The sequence below is a fragment of the Macrotis lagotis genome, chromosome 5 (assembly GCF_037893015.1).
Source record: "Macrotis lagotis isolate mMagLag1 chromosome 5, bilby.v1.9.chrom.fasta, whole genome shotgun sequence".
Taxonomy (NCBI): Eukaryota; Metazoa; Chordata; class Mammalia; order Peramelemorphia; family Peramelidae; genus Macrotis; species Macrotis lagotis.
In genome coordinates, this window is record NC_133662.1 from 187,273,004 (window position 1) to 187,293,883 (window position 20,880).

Sequence of the window (20,880 nt, forward strand, 5' to 3'; positions counted from 1 at the left end):
ATTCTTTATATCAGCATTAAAAAAGGAAAGTATAGGGCCAGCTAGTGGTACAGGGGATAGCCATGGAGTCAGGAGGACCTGAGTTCAATATAGCCTCAGACATTTGATATTTACTAGCTGGAGGATGCCTCCCACCCTCATCTCCAACTGAATAAAAAAGAAATTTATGAGCACAGTCCAGTAGAATTGTCACAAACCTATGCCCTAAAATGTGTATCTCATTCCTCATTTCCTGGCAAGGAAAAACAAACAAAAAATAAAATAAAAAATAAAAATAAAAAGGAAGGTATAGTTATTAAAAGGATGTTTTGATGGGAGTGAGAGGATAGAAAAATTTATATTCAGAATGAAATTATCATAATGAGGCATTGTTATATGAGGTATGCCTATGTCTAATTTTAAAAATCCCCATACAACCTAATATGTGCCACTAATTTGATAGAGAAAAAATTCACAAAGGAAGTAAATGTCAATTCATATCCAATCCAAATGATCAGCTGGATTCAGCAGGAACTGATACAACTTAAAACAATATAAATGTACTTTTTCAATTAAAAAGAAAAACAATAAACAACTTAACCGAAGGGGAAATGATCCAGAAATGTTCTCTACTCTTTAGGGAGATGTCCTCTACTCTATAGATTGGTTGGGAAGAAATTAAAATTTTTTTGAAGAGATTCATGAGTCAATTTGCTCTAAGAAGAAAGACGAAAGCATAAATAACACATTTAAGTTTCATTCTCAAAAGCTCAGTGTGAGGCTTCTGCTGAATCAAGATACAGTTCTCCAGGGAGGGTTCTAAAAAATGATTCTAAAAAAATAAAATAAAACAAGCATGAGCCAACTCCCTAACTCCCATGACATTCCAATTCTATAGGGCTGCTTTGGTCTACTGAAATAACTCCTTGATAGAAAGCTACCATAATAAGTAGCCTTATTCCCATAAAACTGAGGAGTGTCATTTTCCTCAGCAAACGCAGACTGGCAATACCACACAGTTTGGTTTATATTATCATCTAGGATACCCTAGGTCACAAGCAGCAATCTGCACAGAACACACAGAAGATGGTCCTTCTAGCCCAAATTCTGCACAGTGGGTGTTGCCCACATGAAGCATTCTGAGAACAGACTCTAGGAAAAATGCTTATTTTTGCTACAAATATTTTTTTAGGAAGTATTACTGAGCTTGCAGTTTTGCTGTTATCTGGAATAGTCTCTTTGGGGCAACTTTCAAATGGAATTATCTGCCATTCCCTCCCAATCTAGTGAGGAGCCTCAAGGGATGATGAAGTAAGACTGGGGTTGAGACACTACTCCCAGACAGGAGCTCTCAGGTCATTTTCAGTACCTGATGTGCCATGTTTCTTCTGGTTATTTTTAATATTATAAATCTGTGAAGCCTACTTTTTTTTTGCAAGAACTTAATATCTCTGCCTCTCACCTTCATCTGAACAAAAAAGAAAATTATGAGCACAGTCCAATAGAAAAAACTGCCACAAAGCCTCTGCCCAAAAATGTGCATCTCATCCTGCATTTTAAGTCCATCACTTCTATGGCAAGAGGTGGATAGGATGTTTTGGTTCTCCAAAATCAAAGTTCACCATTGTACTGATCAGAGTATAAAGTCTTTCTAAGTTGTTTCTTTATATCAGCATTATAAATTGTTCTCCCAGTTACACTTACTTAACTTTATCATTTCAAAGCTATTTCCAGTTTCCTCCAAAACCATCCATTTCTTGTAGTTCTTTTCCATTAGACAACTACGTTCTTTCTTTTAGTAATGTCCACTATGTAGAGCCATTGTGTAACTGTCAGGACACATTTGAATACTGTGTTCTATGCAGGATATCTTAGGAAGAACATGTAGCCAATCCAATTATATTCTGATGAAGAATTTATATATGTAATCAGCCAAGATCACAGTTTCTTTGTAGCATAATCATGTCTCCTAAATTCCAGTTCATTCCCCTTTCTCCCTGTAATATTTTGCTTCTGGAATCCATATACTTTCTACTAAGGAGATAGACCCTATTTGGCCAGCTTGGGCAAATTCCCACTAGCAGCAGAAGTTGCTGCCCTTTGAAGTAGTCTGCCATCTCTCAGGTATGTTTGGGATGAATGAGAGTTTCTACAGTCTTTGAACTTCTTAAGCTCTGAGAAAGGAGCTGCATAAATAAACATATTATCATCCTGAACATTTCATTTCACTTACTAGAGAACAAGTCCTGTTCCCAATTCTTAACAGAAAGATTTTTAATAGAAAGGGCTAAATTATTAACAACGTAAATGTTAGCTGTTTCATGCCACCCTCTATCCCTGAAATCTTCCAACAAGTCCCATTCCCTACAGGGTCAAGCTAAATTTCTTAGCTTGTCTTTCAAGTTCTTAAATATCTAACCTTACCCTAATCATTCAGGCTTATCACCATATGCACCCTAATATGAAACCTCTGTTCTATCCAAGCTTGTCTTGTCTTCTCAACAACCTATGATCATGCCTTCATTTGAACTGTGAACTATGTTGATTTTCCTTGCCTGGAGTATCTTTTTCTAAGGATTAACCATCTATCAGGAACCTGCTTCAATTCTACATCATTCATAAAGCTTTCTCCAAATATTCATGTTAATCAGAACTCCTACAATGCTTATGATTTAGTGGTGATTACCAAGGGATTTATGAAGATGGTTCAAGGGGTTTGAGCTAAAAATTCTTTAATGCTGTTTTAAATAGTAAATAATTGCCCACCTAAAAATATTTTTCTTTGTGTCAACAAATTTGTGCATTTGAGGCAATATAGACTTTTCTGTAGTTATTCAAAATCATGATTGAATACACAATTTTTGAGATTCTGAATGAGTTCTTGAAGTTTCTAAACCTATCAAATTGTAAGGATTTGGATGTTCCATCACAAAATCCAACAGATAACTAGATACCTCTTTTGTATTTTGTGTATGGCAATAGAGTAGTTCCCTTATTTCTTTCTGTTACCCTGTAATGGTACCACATCAACTGCATAATCATATAATCAAGATGTTACACACAAATGTTAGACTTTTGAAAAACATGATTGCTGGGCGTGCCCAGCCATCAAATATTTTGAAACCATCACAGATCTACAGAAACAAACCATTTCTTTCTGTAGAACATAATTTGTTGTAAAGAAAATAGCCCTTATATTCCCTTTCATTGCAGCATTAAGGCTATTTTTTAACTTCTCCTTCTCTACTTAAGCTATTATTCCCATGTCTGTCAAATTTCCAAAAGAAGTGGTTGGCAACATTGGTCAGCCATTCAATAGTTTCTGTAAGAATGCAACTAGTGTGCCAGTACTGGAAGCGAAGCAAAGTCACATCTGAAGAGTATCTTCATTACAAAGGTTAGTTTAACATATAAAAACTGTAAAAAAAAAAACCCCAAAGTTATAATACAACTGAACAATCATTTAATATAGTACTTGTTATTAGCCAGAAGACATGTAAATAATTTAAACTGTAATAGCTCTTCATTTGCATCACCTGGTGAGATGTTTACAATTATTTCCAACTTTCAGCAATAGTTTATAAAATTCCTCTATCATCTTCTGCCACATCCTTCTATGAGCAAGCAAAATTCAAAAGTAAACCTGATGCAGAACCATATTTAATATTTCAATTGTTTAGTGTTGAACCTGATATAGGAAATCTTTGTTTAAGTAAAAATATTCAACATCAAAATTAAGTTTATGGGATTATATTAAACATCCTTTGAGTTGTAACTTATTTCACTAAAATCTTATTCATAATTTATAATTTTTAAAAAAGAAATTTAATATAAAGTCTTGTAAATTAATAAGCATTAGATCTTGCTAGATTATTTAATTTCTAAATAATGTCCTATATAAAATATTCATGATTTTATAATTAGTGCTTTATAATTATATACTTAGAGTAATTATAGGCAGAATGAAAATGTTATATTTTATAATTGCAAAGTAATATAAAATTTGAGGCAAAAATTGTTACTGATTAATTCTAAGCATTTACTAAAAAAATTTTAAGGAATATTATGAGTAGCATACTGTAATTATTTTGGAAATTTGGAATATTTTCTTTTTTGTTGAAAGTAACAAAAAAAATTAGAAATTACTGACATAAAGGATACCAGATTTAAGACTGGAAGTCCTTAGAAGACATTTAGTTCAATTCCCTCACTTTATAGGCAAGGAAATGAAGGCCCAGAGAAATTAAGTATTTTACCCAAGTTCACTGAGGAAGCAAGCAGGGCCAGGATTTGATCCAAAGTCCCCAGACTCCACATACAGAATCCTTCTATACAAACAGAAAGTTGGTACAGAAAAGTCTATAAAGAGGTCTAGAAAATCCTTATTGGAAAAATTCTTTTTGTGTATCTCATTATCAGTCTGGGTCTTTAGGACCTATCAATAAATACTTAATAATAGAGATTGAAAGGTCTCAGAGACAAAGTAATTTTCATCAATTAAAATTCAAGGAAACTGAGAAAGAACCAGGATACCAGCATACCTTCTTTGGCACTCCCAACTTCTATGGCATTAACCCATTCTACCCACATCATCTCAGTTTTATGCTTTAGAGGTGTGCTTGTATATAGAAATCCCTTATATCCCCTATACCCAGTTCTGACCCTATCCTACCCCCCTACAGAATAAATGGAAGGGCACCTCACCTAGCCTTTATTATGTACCTGTATTTCCTGTCCCTGGGCCTCAGAGTCTTCCTACAGCAACAAATTATCCTTGGAAGACTAGAAGTCCCAGGCCAAATTCCACACAGTCTTTTGTTTCAGCCCCAAAGGCTCAAGAGTGATGGTAAATGGATATCATTTCTGTTTGGGTCAGAATGCATAAGAGTCTTCCCCTTCCAGACTATGCAAAAGAGGCCATTCTTTGCTTCTTTTCTTTCTTACCAAGCTAAATCAGAAAAAGGTCTTGTCTCAAACTTCAAATAAGGTTAAAGACTTTAGCTTAAAAAGATAAAAGCTCCCACAGCATCCAGAGCCATCTTCCATAGTTCTGGCCACTGGATCAGATGGTTCAAGAAGAGAAAATGAGGCTGGGCATTTTGAACAGAGCCTCCCCCCCACTTAATTCCAATTTATTAGTATGTCAGAGCATCACCACCCTGATTATCATGGCCCTCTTCCATAATAATGGACAATCAGCAACCCCTTGTCATGATACCACATCAAATTGATCATATAATCAAGGTGAGTAAGGTAGAGTTAATGCTAACTCTCCCCACTCTTCCCTCCCCATAAGATTTAGTTACTATTAGTTAAAACCACACCTAAGAATACAATGCTCTCAACTTCTGCCCAGAAACTAGACTTTGTGGGGAATATTGAATCTTTACAAGCAGACCATATAAAATAGAGAAAGCAGTCCAATAAACATTTTGTTAATACCTAATATCTGTAGAGAGCTGTGTCAGCTAGCATCTCATAACCTTGTAGAAAAAGTAGGACATATACAAAAAGAATTCTATGAAAAAGACCAGAAGCACCTGGGAATAATAGAGCAGTTCCAGTTCCCCCCCAAGGACTCAAGCAATCAAAACAGAAATGTTTCTGTTCTCTGCATGGACCCAATTACTTCCTTATTTACACTGGCAATGCCAAGACCAAAAGGAAATGTCATAATAGTCCAAGACAAGGATCCTTTTAAAGGGAATACATTTATTTATCCTTTAAAAGGTGACTCAGGCTTCCTGAAATAGGCTCAGGTTTTGACTTGTTCAAAGCTTCAATAAACTGTATACCTGGAATTTTAAGTCTAGTCTTTTAGAGCAGGATTCTACACTAAAAAATTTTATTGCAATCTTTTGATTTTACTCTACTTTCATTTCTGAATGCATCTTTCCTCTCTTCCCTTCCTCTCCCCAGGAAACCTTTCTTCATAAAAAAATATGAGAGAAAGCAAGATAAGACAACCGGCAGCATCTGTAGCATTCTAGTCCATTTTCTCATCTCTTTCTCAGGGATCAAGTCGGTCATTGTACATTTTCCTATTGAATGGTATCTATTTTGCTTCCTTTTTTTCCTACCACAAAAAATACAAAGATGATTATTTTAGTGGACAGGATTGAATGGCATCTATTTTGTTTCCTTTTTTTCCTATAACAAAAAAGACAAAGATTATTATAAGTTTCCCAAGTTATTATTAAATATTTAGAATCTTGAAATTGTAAGGATTCTGTGAATTATTCAGTTGTTTCAGCATAGTATGAAATAAAGTTTATTTGTATTTGTATATGTATTTGACAGTAATTACACAATTGACAATTCTCCTGGGACCTGAATCATAGTAGTCACAATCTATTGCTCCTCAATATTTCTTAGTCACTTTATTGCTAGTAGGGACCACCTCTTTTTCCTCATGACCTTTCAAACAATAGAGAAAGAGAATTCTTCAGAAAGAGTCTCAGATGCATGTCCAATTCAGGGGGACGGTTAGGTGGCGCAGTGGATAGAGCACCGGCCCTGGAGTCAGGACTACCTGAGTTCAAATCTGGCCTCAGACACTTAATAATTATCTAGCTGTGTGGCCGTGGGCAAGCCACTTAATCCCATTGCCTTGCAAAAACCTAAAAAAATAAAAATAAAAAAAACCCCAAACAATTCAACTCCTGGAATCTAGGGTTAGACCTCAAGAGCGATCTTCCTTTCAAGTTTTGAGCAGATGAAACTATTCTCTTGGTTCCTTTTCACGCACCATACCACAGACAGACAAAACAACCTTGTCACCTTAGCTGGGTGGATTCACTTTGCAACACCTCAAACAAGTAAAGGCAGTAAAAAAGTAGAAGTCTTTGAAAATACTGGCAAAATTCAGTCATCAAAAATCTGGACAATCTAATATTTGGTTCAGTAAAGCACATTTACATATCAAAGAACTATGACTACTCTGGTTAGCCAGACAAATTTGTATTAAGAGGTATCCCCAGATTATTAAGGTTAATACGGTTCATAGCCCACAAGCCAACCTGCAATACAGTAGTGTAATAGGAGCACTTCAATTTCAATCAGCAAGGATAGGGTGAAAAAAGCTCAATACCAGAGGAAATTATTTGCAAACTGCATATTAAGATTCATTTACTTTACAAATTCTATTGACTATAGGAACATTTTGGTAAAACAATTTGCAACTTCAAATTTAATATAATCATAAATTTAATTTAAATTTCATCGAAGTGAGACTTCAGAAAGCTGGAGTCTATTGAGATCCGATATAAGTCAAACAAACACTGGCTCCATAATCATCTGACCAGGGTTCAAATCTCACTTGTGATGTGACGGTGGGCAACTAAGCCTCTTACCTTGACTGGGTCTGTTTTCTCAAAGGCAAAAACGAAGGAGTTGGACCAAGTGGTCTCTCATCAAAAGCCCTCTCTTCTCTCCCTCCACACTGGATTCCTTTCTTCACTATCATAACTGAGAAATGATGATAAAGGAAGAAAAATAGCTAAGCTCTGGGAAGAGTTCAGTAAAGCTAAAAAACTCCAAGTCAATAAGGAATTCACCTGCAAGCTTATGAGTGATGTATTATGAGACAGGGCTATTTTTTTTTTTTAAATAGCAATTCTGGAAGATGAAGACTAGTTACAACTACATGCTTGTAGCTGGTAGAGATCATCATAGATTTTAATAACCAAGTCACCCATCACAAAGTGAAATCAGAACCCTCCCATGAACCACTCATTGCCCACAGAATCAGTTCTGGGGTCAATATCTAACTCTTCTAATTCCAAGGTTGTTCTGCACCCTCCAAAAAGCACACTGGCTTTATATGAACTATTTGGCCATTATAGGTTTTTGGATAAATGTAGAGCACATACTTAGAAGAGGCCCAGCCTTAGTTGCCATGTGGTTTGAGGAATATTAATAGAAATGTCTACTCCACAAATGGCTATCCAAATTACGACATACAGATATAGTATAATACTTTAACAAAGTGGAAAGCTCCAGAAAAACCTGAGAAGGCTTGTACAAACTTTTACAGAGTGAAATGAGTAGAACCAGAGAACAACTGAAAATATAACTACAAAATAGTAAAGACAAACAACTCTGAAAGTCTAAAGAGTTACATTGAACCCATGCTATAGGAAAAGATATTTCTAGACATGGTCAGGATGGAAATCTGCATGTTACAAGAGCTTTGTTTTCCTTTTCTTTTCTGAAGTAGGGTTTGGGAAGAGAATATTAATACAGATTAATTGAAAAGAAATTTTTAAAAGCTTATTTAGTGGACATGACCTATATTTGAAATTCCAACATTACTCACTTTGTGGGGGGGGGAGTTTAACAGGTCCCAAATTTGTCTGATTAAACTAGGTATCCTATAAAATGAACCTTAATCTGATGAACTTTGAGAAAAGCAGTGAAAGGGAGGGTCTACTTCACAATTTTGCTGAGGGTTAATATACTCCCCTCATCCTCCCTACAAAGAACATTAATTTTTAAACACCACATCATATCACTATAGCTCAGTTTTTAAAATTCCAAGACCAAAGACTTATTATATTGTGAAACCAGTTCACCTCCTCCCACCCCCAATCTCCCTTTTTAGAAATAGTTAAAAAGCATTTTTTAAATAACCTAATCTGGGCTAATCTGAAAGAGAAACTCTTTCTGTCTTTATCAATTCCAAACCAATGTCCTGTTCCCCTCTCTCAGATCAGCCCAGAAGGGGCAAGGACAAGGGCTAGGTACTCTTGACTACCAAAAAGAAGTTAGCCTTCTTCCTGATGTCCAGAGATAGCAAAGCAGTGATTCTCAAAATATGTTCAGGATCCCCAGAGACCCTTTCAAGGGCCTGAAAGAACTTTTGTATTAAAGTATGAATCAGAGAGAAATCTCTTTGATGTGATGGGGTTTGGGTAGAAAAGAATTCTAGAAGGGTCCAGTCATTATATAGCAAGAGTTAACTTGAGATCCCAGAATGTGTCTGGTTATTTTGTTTTTAAGATCTTGATAATTGTGTTTCAATGTAATTCACCTTTGTAATCCTATGTATTCTATTCCATACATTTAAAAAATCTTATTCTGAAAAAAAAAGATCATAAATTTATTTCACCAGATTGTGAAAAAAGTTTCCTGACAAAAAAAAAAAGTTAAATAACTCTTATCAGAGAAAGATTTGAGTGGTTTTAGGGGAAATGATTTCTCTAAGATTAAGTGACTGGTGTTGTGGATTGACAAAGCAAAATGTTGACTTTTACCTTACCTTGGATTGTATAACTGTTTTGTCATATTATGCAATTTTCATGGTCAAGAATTCTCTAACAGCTACTTTCAAATGTCTCCTGCTGGAGAATATTAAGGGATTCCATCAGATTGGACAGTCACTCGATTTTCTTGGCAAAGATAGTGGAGTTAGACAGGATTAAATGACAGATTGAAAAAATAAAGCCTTATGACACTGGCCAAGTCATTCAACTTGGCTGAGCCTGTTTCTACAACTGTGTAATAGGTGTGATATCATAGTAGTATCTACTTTGCCAAATTGTTTCAGAGATCAAATGAGATGCATTGCTAAGCTTCTAGTCACAAAACTAAAGTTTTCAAGGACTGGACTGAAATCCAGTCTTTTCTCCCTCCCAAGGCCAGTATTCTTTCTAATATGTCACAGTGGCTCTTTTGAATGACTAAAATAGAGGAGAAGACAGAGAAAAGAAGGATGAGAAGACAAAAATAGGGATAGAGAGAAGAGAGAAAAAGAGAGAGAGTGGGAAAGGAAAAGGGAGGTGAAGGGAGTAAGAGAACAAGAGAAAGCCACTGAAAATAGTTTTCAAAATGCACAGGGATGAACAGAAGGAAGCCAAGCCAGGAAGATTTGATATCAGCATGTTGAATTACATAAAATGAAAAAGTAAACAATGTAAAAAAGATCTGCAGTTTCACATATAATTTTTTATTCTTCATATATGGAATTACTAGTCTTGGTATATGAAAACCTTAGAATAAAAAAATTAAACCAATGACACAAAGATGGATGCAATATACTTGCTTGTTTCATAAGAGTTTGCTTTCCTGGCTTCTAGTTGAGAACCCCATCATCCTTCTTCCACAAAAGCTATGAAACCAGAAATGAGGCTCATAACAGGTTAAAGAAGGAATGACTTTTTTAATAGAGTATGATCCCTTTTACTAATCAGTCATTCAACAAGCATTAATGAAGTTTTAGTCAGATACTATCTAAGTAAGCCTGAAGACACAATGGCAAAAGATAACCCTGTTCTCAAAGAGGTCGGTTTAACAGACCACATGCAAACAATGTCTAATCAAGCTTTATCCAATGTAATTGAAGTTAATCTCATATAGGAAGCATAATCGACATTAAGGGGAAAATCAAGAAAGACTCCTTACAGAAGGTGGGAGTTTAGTTGAGACCTGAAGAAAGTCAGGAGATGTCAACAGTTGGAGATGAGGAGGGAGAAAAATCCAGCCGTAGAGGTCAGTGGAAATGCAAAGAATCTAGTGACGGAAGCGATGGTTCAAGGAATAGCAAAATGTTACTGGATCACAAAATAGTGGGGAGGATGTTGTGAGGTCTAAGATTGGAAAAGTACAAGGCAGGTAGGCTTTAAAAGGGTTCTGGAAAGCTTTCAAAGACAAAGAGAAGGGGCGGCTAGGTGGCACAGTGAATAGAGCACTGGCCCTGGAATCAGGAGGACCTGAGTTCAAATCCGGTCTCAGACACTTATTAATTACCTAGCTGTGTGGCCTTGGGCAAGTTGCTTAACCCCATTGCCTTGCCAAAAAAAAAAAAAGACAAAGAGAATTTTATATTTGATCCTAGAAACAATAAGGAGCCACTAGATGCCATTGAGTTGGGATGTGACACTGTCAGATTTGAGCTTTAAGAAGATCAATTTGACAGATGTATGTATGATAAAAGACAAAACCAACAGGGAGCTTCAGTAGTAGTCCAGGGACAGGTGCTGAGGGTCTGCACCAGGTTGGGAACATCAAAGAAGAGAAGATGTCTAGGAGAGATGTTCCCAAGGTGGAAATTACAGAACTCATTTTCAATTTATATAAATTGTTAAGAGAGTGAGTAGAGGATGATATCTAGATTGAAAGCCAGGGTGACTGAGAGGATGATTATTGTTCTTCAGTCATGTTCAACCCTTCAAGATCCTATTTAGGATTTTCTTGGCCAAGATACAGGAATGGTCTGCCTTTTTCTTTTTCAGCCCATGTGACAGTTGAGGAAACTGAGGCAAACCAGGTGGAATGACTTGTCCAAAGTCACAGCTACACAGCATCTGAAGCCAAATTTGAACTCAGGAAAATGAGTCTTCCTGACTCCAGCTTGGGAATGATCTACTGTGCTACCTCTGCCATTAATAAGAGTAAGATTGTGATGAAAGAGGATTTGAGGAGAGATGAGTTTAAGATCTCTATGAGACAACCAGTTGGAAATGTCTAACAGACATTTGGAAATGTGAGACTGAAAATAACCTGAAGAGACCAGGACTGGAAGGTAGTTCTGAGAGTCCATCTTCTTAAACTCACTGAGATCTGACTCTTTCCTGATATCTTAGTTTCCTTTACTTAGAGATGAGCAGAGTTAAAAGGTAAGTTTTACAACTGTGACAAATGAAGTCAGAAGACTTAGACAGGTGTCTAACATAGATAGTCAATGTTTTAATTCTTTCTAACTAGTTCAATACCAAGATCCCTTAAATAAAATAAATGCATTATTGATTATAAAAATATGTAAATCAAATACTTTTTTGTTACAAGGAAAGGCTCTTACTTGAGGATGTAATGGATTAGTGATAGTGATCAAAAAAAGGTCAAGGAAACATTAAAAGAATACACAAGACAGCAAAAGGAGATTCAGAAGGGGACACAGGCAAGTTGCAATGTTGGTTAATGCTATACATAATCAAGATTTGGGGTTTCATAAAAAATACTTATTTTGTTCTCAGAATGTGAAAATGATTGTTTTTGTTTTGTTAGTTTTTTTGATGCCTATTAAATTAATAATGATGAAATTTTAAATTTAAAATGCTAGTTGAGGGGCGGCTAGGTGGCAAAGTGGATAAGAGCACTGGCCCAGAAATCAGGAGTACCTGAGTTCAAATCTGTCCTCAGACACTTAATTGTCTAGTTGTGTGGCCTTGGGCAAGCCACTTAACCAACTATTGCCTTGCAAAAAAAACCCCTAAAAAATGCTGGCTGAACTTAAATCTAATACTTTAGACTGGCTATCTTGACATACCAACAATTACTTATATAAAGTTCCAGGTAAAAAAAAAAGACCCTATATCTTTTTTTTTTAAAACTGGTAGAAGACTTTGGGAAAAAAATCCATCTAATTTATGCAATCAGAAAATCTCTAAGTGGGAAGGGCCTCCTAAATTCAAGCATGCACAAGTGGTCATCCAATCTCTTCCTGAGACTCCCTAGCTCCCAAGATAATAGAGTCCATCTAATTCTCTCTGTTATTTCTACCCATAGGTAAAGCAACAGTCTTTAAAATACTTGAAAAAGCTGTCAATCCTCCCTCCCCCTCCCCTACCAGTCTTTTCTGCCCCAGGCTAAATGACATAACTTGCTTCTTCAAGGTATCCTTGCATGGACCTGTCCTCTAGCATCCTGCCTGTTCAGTGAATAAAGAGAGGATTAGTCCCCAGAGTACTCTCTTAAAATAGGCTCCAAAAGACTTAAGTTAGAAATAAAAAAACAAATACTCTAGATAGTAAGGATGTAATACTGAAGACAGGAGTCCTAAAAAAATCATTTCCTACTGAAGAAATTTTTTATGGGACAGGGTGACCCTGGGCCTATTATCAGCATTTTGGGCTAGTGAGAACATAGCTCTCATTTACTAAAATAACTACTATTGCCTGGCACTGTGCCTAGAAATACAAAACTGAAAAATGAGTGCCCCTATCTGCCTGGCAGCCAAAGACCTTGAGGATACTGGGACTCAACTCCATTGAGAAAGGATCATCTTGGTGGGAGAGGAGAGTGAAGAGGGTCAGGCTGGGCCACTGGGGGAAAGACCAAAGAGTCAAGAGAAAGAAAAAAATAAAAGTCCACTGCTAACTACAGGTAAAGGTTGGGGTAATTTTTCCAATGTGAAATTTAAGATGCCAGACATAATCAAAGTGAGTCATTGGCAATTATGTCTTGTTGAAAAAGGGGGGGGGAGTAAAAGAAAGCCTTAAGACAAAAAGGGGTGATACCCTGATGTTTTGAAATAAAAGGATTTATGATTATAGGATTATAAATCCTGTTTAGAGGTAGAAAGGATTTAAGCAGTCATTTAATCCAACTATCTCATTTTTCAAGTGAAGAAACTAAGGCCCAGAGAGGTTAAGCCAATTAACCAAGGTCACAAAGGACCAGAATTTAAACCTTAGTCCTCTACTACAAATTCAAGTGTTTTTTCTTCTACACAGCTATGGTGGAAAATCAAGTTTTAGTATTATAGACAACATTCCTAAGTTTCCCATGGGATTTTAATATGACTCCTTATCATTTTAATAGCAACTAATCAGTATAAAAGATGACTCCGAGCATCTCATGAAGTTGTTCAGCTGCCTGGGATATTTTTGTTACAGACTCTTTAATGGGGCAGCATGTGGTGTTGTAATAACAGCCCTTGGCCTAGGCGTCCTGAAGATCTAGGCTCTGCTGGCTGTTTACAATGACCAGAAGCTTAGAATTAGAGCTAGAATAGACCTTATCATTCTACTCTAATAGAAGGAGTAAAGTACCTCCCCTCCCATTTTGCAGAGGTGGGGAAATTTGGAGTGTGGATTACTGCCTGCACTACCACACACTATCAAAATGGTTATGCCGAATTACTTTTATTCCTTTTTGGGAAAAATTGCAATATTACAAAAAGGATAGCTTTTTGAATTGGGGAGAGGTCAGTGATGGTAATACTCAGAATAAGGAAGGTGATAGAAAAATTTTGAGGGGGGAACAAACACTGAGTCTACCATTTAGCAACAATTCAAGAAACAACTGTGTGACCCAGGGAAAATGATCTGAAGATGCAGCTGAGTTGAGTCAGACTCTTTGTGACCTGATTTGGGCTTTTTCTTGGCAAAGATCCTAGAGAAATTTGCCATTTCCTTCTCCAGCTCATTTTACAGATGAGGAAACTGAGGGAAATGGGGTAAAGTGACTTGCCCAGAGTCACATAACTATTATATGTCTGAGGCCAGATTTGAAGTCAGGAAGCTGAGGTCCAGTACTCACTTCACCACAGATAAAGACTTCCAAGAAGATTGCCAAACTTTAAGAAACATTTGTTAACTGTCTATTTTATACTTGGGATGCAAAGATTAACTAAGTCTTGTGGCCACAGCCACCATAGCAGCAGTAGTAAGGGACTTGTCAGCATCTAGATGGCTAAGAGATAAAAACCAAGAACTTCATGAAGAGGGGTGATTGCCAAGTAGGGTGATGACAGTATTTTATCTGAGTTTTCAAAATATAAAGGATTTCACTTGGCAGACAGGGTAAGAGGATATTCCAGGGTAAGAGAATTGCACTAGTAAAATGTGAAAGCCAGGCAGCAAGTGGGGCCCATGTGAATGGAAAAGTCCCTGATGAATCTGGAAATTCCAAAATGAATGCCCCATTAAGGAAGTACCGACATTACCTATGAAGGATGGAGTTGTGCACAAGAGATTAAGCTGGGAGGTTAGTATGAAGGACTGGGGAGGGGGGAAAGAATGGAAAGAACCATAAAGGGGTCATCGGAATTTATTTTATTTTGTTTCGCACTAGTTGTGGGAGCAGGAGGAAAAGAAAAGGAGGTCAAAGGGACAGGAGTTGACAGCTGAACTATTTGAGGGAGAGGGTTATGTCAGGACCAAAGAAGATAATGGATTACTAAGAGGACTGCCACCCTAAATTCTCCAACAAATAGGAGCCAGTAATAATAATATGCCATCAGGAAGTATTGCATGACTCAAAGGGGTTATAAAGGAACTTTAGCAATCCAAGGCTGATCTCTAATTGCTGCTGTCACTGACTCATCAAGCCACCTTAGGCAAGGGTTTGGGTTCAACCCAGGCCTGATCAGTGAACTGGAGAGAACTTGGATCAGTGTCACAGTGATCCATCCATCTGTAACCAGTACTGAGCAGGACTGGGTCAGAGCCACTTGTTTTAGGTTTGGGGTTTTGTTCTGAAAGGAATGGACAGATAAAAGTTTAAGTGCTGCTCATCCTGGCCTTAACTTCTCCATCAGACTTCCAATGCTAAATGAAGATGATTCTTCCAATAGCTCACAATCTGTACAGCTGAAGCCTTGTTATCAGATGACCTCCATCCAAGTCCTCATCTTAGTCCTGCTAAATGAGCATCCATAGGGAAATCATAATCTCTCTGAACCTCAGTTTTCTCATCTATAAAATGGGGAAAACCATAATCTGCTGTCTAACACTTCACAGTTAAGGAAGAATTTTTTGCTGGAAATTCCAAAAGGCAAAGAGGAAAGGAAACAGCAATTCCTTCCCTCAAAGACTTTACTTTCTAGTAAGGCATGAGTTTATACTGAATATATCTGTGAGGCACAGTGAATAGAGCACATGATTTAAAATTAGAAAGACTTGAGTTTAAATCCTGCCTCCAGGACCCTGAGAAAGTCACTCAACCTTTCTCTGCCTTAGTTTCCTAACATTAAAATGCAGAAAATGGCACCCCATAGTCTTGTTTGTGAAGAATCAAGGAGCTAACATAATGTGTACTGAATTGTGAATTTTAAACACTTATATAAATGCTAGCTATAGTTATTACTACTATTAGTAAAAATTAATACAAGTAGTAGATTGGGAGACCACAAAAACTTAATGAACACTGTGGCACTTGAAATGAATCTTAAGGGAAAGCAGAGGTTCCAAGAGATAGGTGAGAAACAAGTCTATGCCAGACATGGAGGAGAGGCAAGCATAAATGTCCATATACCTGAAATGCTGAGTCTAAAGAAGTATTAGAAGAGATTTGAAGGGTAGGAAGGGAGAAAGACCTTTAAAAGTCAAACAGAATTTATATTTGAGCCTTAAGACAATAGGGAGCAAGTGTATTGGGGGGGGGGGGGATGGCTGCTTTAAGAAAATCACTTTGGTAGCAATGTGAAGGATTGGCTGCAGTAAGAGGCAGGAAGACCAAATTGGGCCTGTTGTTATTAATCCCATAAAGAGGTGAGGAGAGCTTGAACTAGGGAGGTGTCTGTATAAGAGGAAAGGAGATAGGACATCTTGAACTAGGGAGGTGTCTTTTTATAGATAGAAAGGACAAGCTTTGGCTAGGAGCTAGATAAGCAGGGTGAGTGGGAGTATGAAATTAGTCTTAATTTCTGAGTAAAAATGAAGTTTTTCAAAAGATCTGGGAAGTTGAGAACCTCAGAGGTTCCCTGTGTCCCCAAACTGACTGTGTCTCAGAACTGAATGAACAAGTTTCAACATCATCCTTGGGTTGCCTCTGAGCCTCAGAAATTCAGTGAGTCACACTGCCTTTCCATTCACTCCACTCCTTCAACATTCTTAGAGCTAAGTCATGCCAGGGTACTCAAGGGATTTTCTTTTCCTGTTTTTTTTTCTCATTCAGTTCTAATGTTCCATGTATCCAATGGCAAGGATAAGGCCAGTCAAGGGGCTTAAGACAAGTTAATTTGCTTAAATCAAGCAAGTCAAGAGCTTGAAGGGACCCACCAAATCACTTAGGACAAAAGTAATTTTACAGATAGGTAAAATGAGGTCGAGAACTCCTATTGCCTTCCAAACTTCCCTATTACTATTAGGACCATCAACATGTTCCCATTACCCAGATAGGAAACCTTAATGTCATCCTCTACTTATTCTCATTCCCCAGATACCACCAATCATTGACCAAGTCTTGTTTCTGCCTTCACATCAATCTGAAGAGATACCCCCTCCTTTCCTTCCCCTCATGGAGCCTCCACCCCAGATAGATTCTTATCACTTCTTCTGGATACAACAGCATTAGTTATATTAATAGAATATACATAGTCTCTCTTCCTACCTTTCTCAACTTCTTGCATTTGATTTCTCTCTCTAAACCCTAAGATCCAGCCATGCCAGTCTACTTTGCTATTCTATTGACAAGTTTCACCTTCTCTGTCCTCTTTTCTTCCTCCCTAGTGCAAGCTCTCTCCTGGACTAATAGCCACAGATCCCCATTTAATCTGCCTGCCTCAGTGTCTCCTCATTACGACCAATCCTCCATATTGTAAACAAAGTGATTTTCTTAAAGTACTCACCCAGACCCAACCAACACACAGTTGCTCCTACTGCCTCAAGCTCAAATAGAAATTCAGTTTAATTATTAAGTCTTCACAAACTTCCACCTCTCTGAAACTTTCCATAGGAAGTTTTTTCTACTTTAAAGTTATCATCCATATATTCTGAATGTATTTTAGCAGTGCTTATTAATACATATGCTGACTCCCCCAATACAACATTAAGCTTTTTTGAGGGCTGGGATTATTTTTGCCTTTCTTTGTAATCATAGTATGCAGTAAACAATAAATTTTTGCAGACTGATTGGAGGTGATAATAGTAGGAAGCAACAGAGTCAACACTAGAACTGAGATTCTCATTTCAAATCCAGTGCTGTCTGCCACAGAACTAATAGAAATCCTAATATCAGCTATAGTAGACATTCTAAGTGGCCAGAGCCCTGGATGGTGCCTTTAGTTTGCAGCATAAGCCTAGGTGAATCACTTAACTTCTGGAACAAGGGTACAAGGGAAAAAGCCTAGGCTTGAGCCAGATGGGTAGGTTGACCCCAGCTCTGATACTTACTGGCTGGATGTTAAATCATTTAACTATAACACAAGTTTCCTTATCTAGTAAATCCGGTGGATCGAATGAAAAGATTTGTAAAGAGGCAAAAATTAGCTCTTATCTTCCTCCATAAAAATGGTCTCTGCCTCTAGAAAATATTCCAGAAGCATTCCCAAGATAAGTGGGATTCATACAAAACATTCCAGGAAAGGAAACAACCCCCAGGTATTTCAACAAACAGCCTGGTCTTCTTATCTGTGTACACGGGCAGGCTCAGACCCACCTCCCAAACCATAAAGCCTTAAGATCACCCACCCACTTGCCCCTGCTAAGACAGAATGGCCTCTGACCCACTTTTACTGTATTTAAATAGAAAAGACTGGGGATTTGGCATTGTGGGATGATTCATCAATAGCTCTCTATCTCTATATCTTAAAAAGAAAAAAAAGCTTTTTTCTTGATTTTTCTGGCTGTCCCAACCCCCGTCCATATTAGAATCAGCTGAGTGAGGTTTAGGCTCAGATCAACTCCCTTTTTGTTTCCAAAGGACCTAAAGGGAGGGAGGGGGGTTGTTTGAAAAAAATCCCGAAGGGTCAAAAGAAAGAATAAGAAGCTTGAATTTAAGGTAAAACAATAGCCCTGCAGACTTTAAAGGACCTTCAGGTAGCTCGCCAAAGCTATCAGTTACTTCACTTAATCTGTCCATGACTTTCCCATATTAGTAATTTTTAAGCTTACTCATCAAAAATTCCTCCAGCTTTTTCTACTCACCCTCTGATTCAACCTCCCTTCTTTAAGTTGAATATTTCTCAAGGAAGAAAGAATGGGAGAATTCTTAAAAGACTACACAGAGGTCTTAGAGAATCATCTAGAGCAAAGCTTCTTCTGATCCCAATGACAGAAAAATCCAGGGGAGGCATGGACATGGATACAGCTGTGAAGTACCTCGTCCAGATGCTAAAGCGTTTACCATGTCGGGGAATTAAAGGAAGGCCTGATTCCAGACCGTCTCGAGGTCTTCTTTCAGGTTCCACAAGAATTGCCTTGAGGGGATGGGGCGGAGACAATTAAAAACTCTTGGACTGCTGGGAAACGGGCTCCTCAAAGATTCCCCCCACTTCTACATCCGAGAAGGATCAGCCCTAAAGCCCAAGTGGCTAAGAGCAGATTCCAAATGATGTAGCAGCGTTTTTCCCCCCGCAAGCGCGATGAATCTTTTTTTAAAAAGTCCGAACATTGGCTAAGGGCTAACGCTCTCCGGACTCCGCTTTTCTAACCTTCCTGCAGAAAAGAAGTGGCAGCGTGGGTGCATCTGCAGAAACTGGTGAAGCTGCCAGGTGGCCCTTGCAGTTCTAATCCAAGCCCAATGTGGGTCAGCGGCTAATTAACTATCTAACATCGTCTGCACGGGGAAAAGCAGATCAAGCGGAGGTAGTGAGTTCCTCCTAGAGAAAAACTAACACACTGGCCCTAAAGTGGGCTTCCCGGCACGCACTCGGGCGAGGAAGCGGAGGGAGCCCATCCCTCACCTTATAACGAACGCCCGGTCATCTCCACCTTGGCCGTACGTAATAAAGGGCCAGTGGCAGAGAGCATACAAGGACTGGGTCTTCCCCGATGGGGAGAGTGGGAGACCACTTCAATTTGCCCCCTTCCTCGGGCCAGGTCCTCAGAGCAAAGGTGGGGGCCATCAGCCTCGGAGATGACAGCCGCAGGCGGGCAGGGCCAGACCAGGGCCGGCTACACTTTAATACTCACACCTGGGAGCTCCCCCGGGCACGCGAGGCTGGAACTCGGGCTCGGACCTCACAGCCCCAGCCCTGGAGCTGGGACCTGAGCCGGGCTGGCTCCCGAGCAGGCGGCCGGCGATCCCGTCCAGGCTCCCCTGGGCTCCTCCAGCTCCGATCACCCCGAAGTCAATCAGCCCAGCGCAGCGGTGGCCCGGCCCGCCCCGCAGCGAGGGGCGGGGGGCGGAGAGAGGGGCGGGGGCTGGGCCGCGGCACTACGGAGGACAGGTCCGAAGAAGAGGGTCCTCCCCAAAGCGCTCCTGCAGGTGTGTGTGTGTGTGGGGGGGGGTATTTGTAGAGGAAACGCCTAGAGGGCCCTTGGGGAGGAGAGAGGTCGCGAGCATCTTCCCCCCCCCCCCCCCCCAGCGGCTTGTTGTAAACACACTGCGAATGGGGCTTTGTTGTCTTCTCAATGGAACCACGTGGAGAGGCGGGCCCCGCTCCTGGTAATTCTGGGGAGAGGGACTCAATCCCGCGGCTCCCCATTGGCCCCGACGGGGGGGAGCGGGAGGGTCTCGCTCCTTGCTCCGATTGGGGGTTGGTGGAACCCGTAGTCTGGAGCTCGGGAGGTTTAAAGCCTCTGGGGTCGGGGCGGCTTCCCTCCGCCTATTGTTGCGTTCCCCAAACCCGATTAAACTGTGCAAAGTGCTCGGGAAAGAAGAGGGAAAACCCTCAAGTCTGGGCAAAGCGCATCCCTTGGAGGACTGGGATCCGGGCCCCCGAAGTAGCATCATCTATGTAAAGGCATTCACAAACTTGGGCTAGAAACGCGAACTATCAGCGCTCCGGCTGGCTCCTCCCAACCGGCGAGGCCCTGTAAGCCAGAGCTGCACCTCCTCCCCTTGCATTCACTGTGCATTTGGGCGAAGTCTGTGTAATTTGGGGTAGCCAGATCCACCGGACTAGGAATCCCAGTCTGGAGGCGCTGCATCCCTTGGGAGACACAAGCCGTGCAAATCACTCCTCCGGGGGATCTCCAAGGAATCCTTTACAGAGCACCAGTCTTGGGGCTGCGAGCAGGAGAGGCAAAAGGAGCCCTTAATCTCAAAGAACTCAACCTAACGGGAAGAAACCTCCGGGCACCCGACTACTTTCAAACTACCCATACTGGGGACATTGGAAGCTGTTTTTGAATTATCATGGTGTTCAGTCGAATCTGACTGTTCATGACCCCAGTTGAGACTTTTGGGATTCCATGCCCTCCAACTCATTTTACAAACAGATTTTGTAAACAGAGGCAAACAAGGTTAAAGGACTTGTCCAAGGTCCCACAATTAAGAAATTTCTAAGGCTAGTCG

General features: G+C 39.4%; 1 protein-coding gene across 3 annotated transcripts in view; it reads right to left on the bottom strand.

The window, feature by feature from the left end:
- Positions 1–19,672, bottom strand: part of FRMD1 (FERM domain containing 1) — an 89,226-nt gene extending 69,554 nt beyond the window's left edge. For 2 of the 3 annotated variants that reach the window (XM_074188064.1, XM_074188063.1), the window contains exon 1: positions 19,554–19,672. The gene's annotated coding sequence lies outside the window, so the exon portion shown is untranslated. Of the gene's footprint in view, positions 1–18,566; positions 19,508–19,553 lie in introns of those variants that run through there. The other variant, XM_074188065.1, reaches the window with a different exon arrangement.
- Positions 19,673–20,880: the final 1,208 nt, after the last annotated feature.